Below are 6,910 nucleotides of genomic sequence, written 5' to 3'. Positions count from 1 at the left end.
CTATGGTATTTCCATCTATTTCTTACCAAACAACTTGCATGTCTTCTTTGAAATAAAATAGAAATGCCTTACGAATAAACAACTTTAAACACTACCAGAGATCATTCCAACTTCTTGTGGTACACCAAGTGCTCTAGTTACCTTGGCTTACTTGCCACTTGCCAAATTTGATAAGTGGGAAAATGGAGCTTCAGCTGGTGCTGATGGTTTTTGTCCATAATCTTAACTACTCTGGAGACTGAGATCTCAGGATCATAGTTTAAACCTAGGAAAAAGTCTGTAAGACTCCTAGCTCCAGCCAGCCAGAAACCAAAAGTTGAGCTGTGGCTCATGGAAAAGAACCAGCCTTGAGGGGGGAAAAAAAAAACCCTAAGGGCTAGTGTTGGGGGCCGAGTAATGCCATGTCTAATAACTTTCTGTTGAGACAAGGCAGGGTGCAAGAGACAGGGCGCAAGACTTGATTGCCATTGGTTACAAATGTGTTCTTGTTTATCACTCTCTGCTGGGACCTAGAGTGAGGGACCTAGGAGGGGGTTTATTGGAGAGAGAGAGAGAGATTTTCCTGCCTTGATGAAGCTGCATGGCGTCTCTGTTTGTGCTCCAGGGAAGGAAGGCTGAGTGCAGAGGACAGTGGGCCCTCTCCTCTTGGGGCTTGGACTTGTTGGGGTGTGTTTTTCCCCATCCCTCCTACTAGTCGAGAGGGACGGGGGACGAAGGACCCCGACATACTGGCACCCAATGTCAGGCACGAAATGGGGCACGAAAGGGGCCCGACTGCAAGTTGAGCCAAACATGAGATATATGGAGCAAAGACTGAAACTAGAGAAACCTGAAAGGCACAAAGAAAAAGAAAAAGGAGGGACTGAAAGGCCAGGGAAACCTGAAGGGAAAATGCAGGCTGAAATTGCTCACAGGGAAAAAGAAAAAGACAGGGAGGGAGACAAAGAGAAAGGCAAAAAGAAAGACAAAGAAAAAGAAAAAAGGTGGTAAATAAGAGAAAGGGAAGCAACTACCTACAAAAGTCAAAGAAGTAAGACTGAAAAACCAGAGAAACCTGAAAGAAAAATACAAAAAAAAAACCATAAAAAAGGCAAAAGATAGAAAATTGAGGAAAAGAAAAATCAAAAACTCCTCCCAAAGCTAAGGAGAAAAAAGGCAAAGAAGCTGCAGCGGTCAAAGCAGAGAGGCAAACACAGCAGAAGCAGCTAGGTGTTTTAACAGTAAAAGATTTTAATAATCATTCCCAGTCTGACTCCGAAGCGCTGGTCACTTCGGCACAGTGGGGAAACTGAGGAACCTCGTGGAGGGCAAGGCAATAATCATTCCCAGATCACCTCTGAAGCGCAGGTCACTTCAGCAAGGTAGGGAGTCTCTGGCCAGAGCGGTATAAGGGTGAGGCAATAAGGGGTTTGGAAAAAATTTGGAGACTGAGGTTTGAATCCAGGTCTGGTACTGAAGTTTGTAAGACTCTGCCTCAACCAATGGCTGTGTCCAATGGTGTCATCCCAGCAACAGAGGGGAAACACAATCAGAAAGTTCTAAGTCCAGGTACGCCTAGGCATAAATCCTGATACAGTTTTAAAAATTACTCGTACTAAAAGGCACTGTTGGGATGAGAAAAAGGTGTCATTATATAACTCAACAGAACCTTAAGTTTAAAAAGTCTTATGCATCAGATCAGCTGTTTTCTACCATCAGAGCTGATATCAAAGATGCAGTCCAAATCCAAAGGTAACCCTTAACCTTCTTGCATCAGACCACAGGACAAACCACCTTTCTGGCGCCAATGCAACAGGCAACAGCAGCTTCTTAGGCCTCATTCTGACCTTCTGGACACTGCTGGCCTCTACCCAGGCCCTCTATCACCAGCAGCTGTCAGATTGCTTCACATCCCACCAAACCCTGCAAAGATGGGGATCCGTGGGGTACATACTAGGATCATAGCCAACCCCAAAGCCAATATTTCTAGCAAGGAAGGATGGAGAGGCTTGTTAACAAGCTAAACTTATGTTGACTCAATTCATGAAGGTGATAAGAGAGAAACAAACAGAGCCCAGCAAAGCCTGGTGCAGCCATGGAGAAAATTCCCTGCTGCTGAGCAAATATTGATTGAAAGGCTTCTTGTTCTGGCTCTGCTGATCAAAAGAAGGGGTAGACTAGAATTTTAAGAAGTTTGTAGTTGGGCCCAGTGTTGGTGGCTCACACCTGTAATCCCAGCTGTTCAGGAGACTGAGATCTGGGGATCACTGCAAGGGCAGGAAAGTCTGTGAGACTCTCCTCTCCAATTCACCAGCAAAAAGCCAAAAGTGGAGCTAACGATCAAATGGTAGAGTGCGAATCTTGAGTGAAAAAACTAAGCAAGAACACAAGGCCAAGTTCAAGTCCCAATACTGCCCCTTCTTCCCACCCCACCTCCCCACAAAAGAAAAAAAATCAGAGTGGCACTTTCCTCTAAATATGACAGGTTACTGGGCTGAGGTAGAGCACTTACTTGACATGAGGAAGGCTCTGGATTCCAACCCTATCACTACCACATACACACGCATGCAAGTACACACACACACACACAATCTTTCCCTGAATCCTCTAAAATAACTATAAAGGATTTTTTTCAGGCCAGGCATGGTAGCTCACGCCTGTAATCCTAGCTACTCAGGAGGCTGAGACCTGAACATTGAGGTTCAAAGCCAGCCAGGAACTAAAGTCCATGAGACTCTTATCTCCAATTGACCACTAGAAAACTGGGAGTGGCCCTGTGGCTCAAGAGGTAGAGTGGTCACTCTAAAACTAATCTCCAAAGAAACAACCATCCCATTAAAAGATGGGCCAAAGACTTAAAGAGAGTCTTCTCTGAAGAAGAAATAAGAATGGCCTATAGACAATTGAATAAATGCTCCACATCTCTGGCCATAAAAGAAATGGAAATCAAAACAACGCTAAGATTCCACCTCACTCCACTTAGAATGGCCATGATCAAGAAATCCAATTACAACAGATGTTGGAGGGGATGTAGCCAGGAGGGATCACTACTACACTGTTGGTGGGAGTGCAAACTCGTTCAACCACTATGGAAAGCAGTATGGCAGTTCCTCAAAACACTAAACACAGAGCTCCCCTATGACCCAGCAATTACACTACTTGGCATTTAACCAATCATCCAGAAACAAGAACATACTAAATCCACTAGCACAATGATGTTGATTGCAGCACTATTTATTATAGCAAAGATATGGAACCAACCCAGATGCCCCTCAGTTGATGAGTGGATCAACAATATGTGGTATTTATACACAATGGAATTCTATGCTGCTGTCATAAAGAATGACATTGCCCCATTTGTTAGGAAATGGAAAGATTTGGAGATAATCATATTAAGTGAAGTAAGCCAGACTCAAAGGAACTTAGGCTCAATGGTTTCCCTCATTTGTAATAATTAGTACAAACCTTGGACTCCCCTAACAGAGGATTATAATAGCTCAAACCTAGATATACAGGGCCATCTAGGAAGAGGTTAAATGAAAGGACCTCCAGGATATGGAAACAAGAGCCATAAAATGTGTGATTGTTGTTCTTAATGTACTATGTTAGTTCTCATCTCTTTTGTTGCCCCTGAATTATTCTCATATTGTTACAGTATCTTCCCTTATAATCTGGTATATTGTATATAAGATTATTTGTTTATTTGAAATAGGATAGGGAAGGGAGAAAAACAAGATGAAGGGTGGGAGGGGAGGGAAATGGGGACAAAAACATGAGAAGGGGTATCAATGTGTGTGGAGGAATGCACCTTGTATCTAGCGAATATAACTGTAACCCTTCTATTAATTACAATAAAATAAAAGAGTCTGGGATTCTATGAAAGTTTACTGGCTGATGGTTTCAGACTCTTAGCCCAGGTCAGGGGAGGAAGCATGAGTGGAAAAGTCTTGAGGGTTTAAGACATAAGGGGAGGAAGTCTTGGGTACCAAACCTTTACACACTGGAAATGGATGCCACGCTCTTTGAGCCCTGTGTCTCTAATCCTGTCAGACTTGACTAGGATCCACCCGTGGAATTCATCTGGAGGGCCCTATCCAATCTAGGTTTGCTGGGTGTGACTCAGAAATCCCATAAGAAGCTGCTCTCTGATTGGAAGATAGGTATTGGAAAGGGTGGGGTCGGGCTATAAAGACCTCCAGAGGGACAGAGAAGAGCAGCAATTTCCCTGAGCCCACAGTCAAAGCCTGGCACTGCTGGACATAAGAAAGCCCTGCCTGCACAGCTGATCCAGGACTTCTCCAGCAAGGGGAGCATGGGGACGCCATCCACACTGGAGGGTCTAGCCATGCAGGCCTTACTGAGGAGCCATTCCCTGGCCACGTCTGCCTTGGAGGATCTGCCACTGCTGCTGTTCCCCCAGCTGTTCAGGGAGGTCTATGCCGGGGGCCACACAGAGGTGATGAAGGCCATGGTGCAGGCCTGGCCCTTCCCCTGCCTGCCCCTGCGATCCCTGACACGGTCCCTAGACCTGGAAGCCTTGAAGGTTGTCCTGGATGGACTTGATCTGCTACTTGCCAAGAGAGATCATCCATGTCGCTGGAAACTGCAAGTTCTGGATCTGCAGAGCATGTCCTCCAAGATCTGCGCCCAGGGCAGCCCTTCTGTGGTCAGAAGCTCTCCTCCAGACTCCCTGACCAACCAGCCCACGGTGAGTCGCTGTGCAGGGAGGGCTGAAGAGCGGCCCTTGACCATAATCCTGGACCTCACCTTCCAAGATGGCCCCCAGGAGGCTTTCCAGGACTACCTGCTCCAGTGGGCCAGGAAGAGGAGAGAGCGAGTCCAGCTGTGGTGCAAGAAGTTGCAGATCCTGACATGCTCTGTCTACGAAGTCCAGGAGACCCTGCTTCCAGTGCGCCTGGACTCCATCCAGGAACTGATGGTGAATAGTTTCTGGCATGGAGAAACCATGAACAGCTTTGCTCCTCACCTCAGCCAGATGAAGAACCTCCAGGTGCTCAGCTTCTCCAGGGTGAGCGCTGAGGTGTACACTTCCAGAGCCCGCACCTTACTGCACCCCCACAGGGCCGCAGCACACCTGGGGCAGCTGCAGTGTCTCCAGGAGCTTCACGTGCACGAAGTCTTCTTCCTTCGTGGAAAGCTACCGGCCATCCTTGGGGGCTTGACAGCTCTGAAGACGCTTTCCTTGAGTACCTGTTCCATAAAGGAAGCCGACCTGAAGTTTCTGCCCCGCTGGGCCTGTGCCAAGCAGCTCCAGCACCTGCGTCTGAGGAGTGTGTACCTGGGCCACTTCAGACCCAAGCCCCTGCGAGCCCTGTTGGAGCAAGCGGCCAGCACCCTGGAGAGCCTGGCCTTGGAGGACTGTGGCCTCACCGACATCCAGCTCTCGGCCATTGTGCCAGCCCTCAGCCAGTGCTCCCAGCTTGGCTTCTTCAGTTTCTATGGAAACCGCATCTCCATGGCCGGCCTGCGCACCCTGCTCAGCCACACTGCCAGCCTGGGCCATTTATGCCAAGGGATCTATCCTCCCCCTTTGGAGAGTTTCCGTGATCAAGAGTGGTTCCTGGGGAACATCCATCCCGGGAGATTTGCCCAGGCCCGGGCCAGCTTGGCTCAAGCATGGAGAGCTTCAGGGACCAGCCAGCAGTTCCAGATCTGCACTGATTTCTGCCATCGCTGGGACTGGTGCGAGATGGTTAGCCTGAGGCCCAATGGTGACTGGGTGTTCACATGGGAAGGTCTTCCCGGCCTTTCTGCTCTGCCTGTGTAGGTGGTTGCCTCTTTTCCGAGCCTTTTTGTGGACCTAAGCTGTAAAGGCCTTCTCCAGGACCCACATACCCCAACCTTCAGTGTCAGGGGAAGAGCAAGGGCATCTGTTTCTGAGCTTGGCAGTTCAACAGTACCCAGGGAAGTCTACAATTTTCTGAGCACTTTGGGCTACATGTGTCCTGGGCACATTCTCCGCAATCTGGAGTCAATTGCCCCTCCAAAGAACTGCAATAGGATTGTGTTTGTCTAAATGAATGTGAGCAAAGCCTCAAGTGCTGGGGACGGCCTCTGACTTTGTACAGATGTAAGATTTATGGGGACATGATCCTGGATTGGAAGAATCAACATCATGAAAATGACAATCTTGCCAAGGGCTATCTAAAATTCAACGCAATACCCATCAATATCCCAATGTCATTCTTTAAAGAAATAGAAGAGGCAATGCAAAATTTCATATGGAATAATAAAAGACCCCGTATAGCAAAAACACTTCTTAGCAGAAAGAACAGTGCAGGAGGAATTTCAATTCCAAACTTTAGACTCTATTACAGAGCTATAATTATCAAAACAGCTTGGTACTGGCACAAGAACAGGCCTAAAGACCAATGGAATAGAACTGAGGACCCAGACATTAAACCACAGACCTATGGCTACCTAATCTTTGACAAGGGAGCCAAAAAAATAGAATGGAAGAAAGATAGCCTCTTCAACAAGTTGTGCTGGCAGAACTCGTTAAGCACATGCAGAAAACTAAAGTTGGTTCCTTCTTTGTTACCCTGCACTAGAATTAACTCCAAATGGATCAAAGACCTGGAGGTAAAAGCTGACACACTGGAAACTTTACAAGAAGGAATAGGAGATACACTAGGTCTCCTTGGCACAGGTCAAAACTTTCTTAATAAGGATCAAGAACCCAACAAACCAGAGAAAGGCTGGATAAGTGGGATTGCATTAAACTGCAGAGCTTTTGTATGGCAAAAGACATAGCTAGTAAATTAATTAGGAAGCCTACAGAGTGGGAGAACATCTTCACCAACCATACAGCAGACAAATGCCTCATATCTAAAATATATCAACAGCTCAAAAAATTAAATCACTCCAAAACTAATCTCCAAAGTAACAACCATCCCCTTAAAAGATGGGC

General features: G+C 46.9%; 1 pseudogene; it reads left to right on the top strand.

Moving 5' to 3' along the window:
• The first annotated feature begins 4,291 nt into the window (after positions 1-4,291).
• Positions 4,292-5,767, top strand: LOC150064772 (PRAME family member 12 pseudogene; annotated as a pseudogene).
• The last annotated feature ends 1,143 nt before the right edge of the window (positions 5,768-6,910 follow it).

This window comes from Megascapheus bottae, chromosome 3 (assembly GCF_031878675.1).
Source record: "Megascapheus bottae isolate mThoBot1 chromosome 3, mThoBot2.hap1, whole genome shotgun sequence".
NCBI classification, from domain to species: Eukaryota; Metazoa; Chordata; class Mammalia; order Rodentia; family Geomyidae; genus Megascapheus; species Megascapheus bottae.
This window is presented reverse-complemented; position numbering and strand designations above follow the sequence as displayed.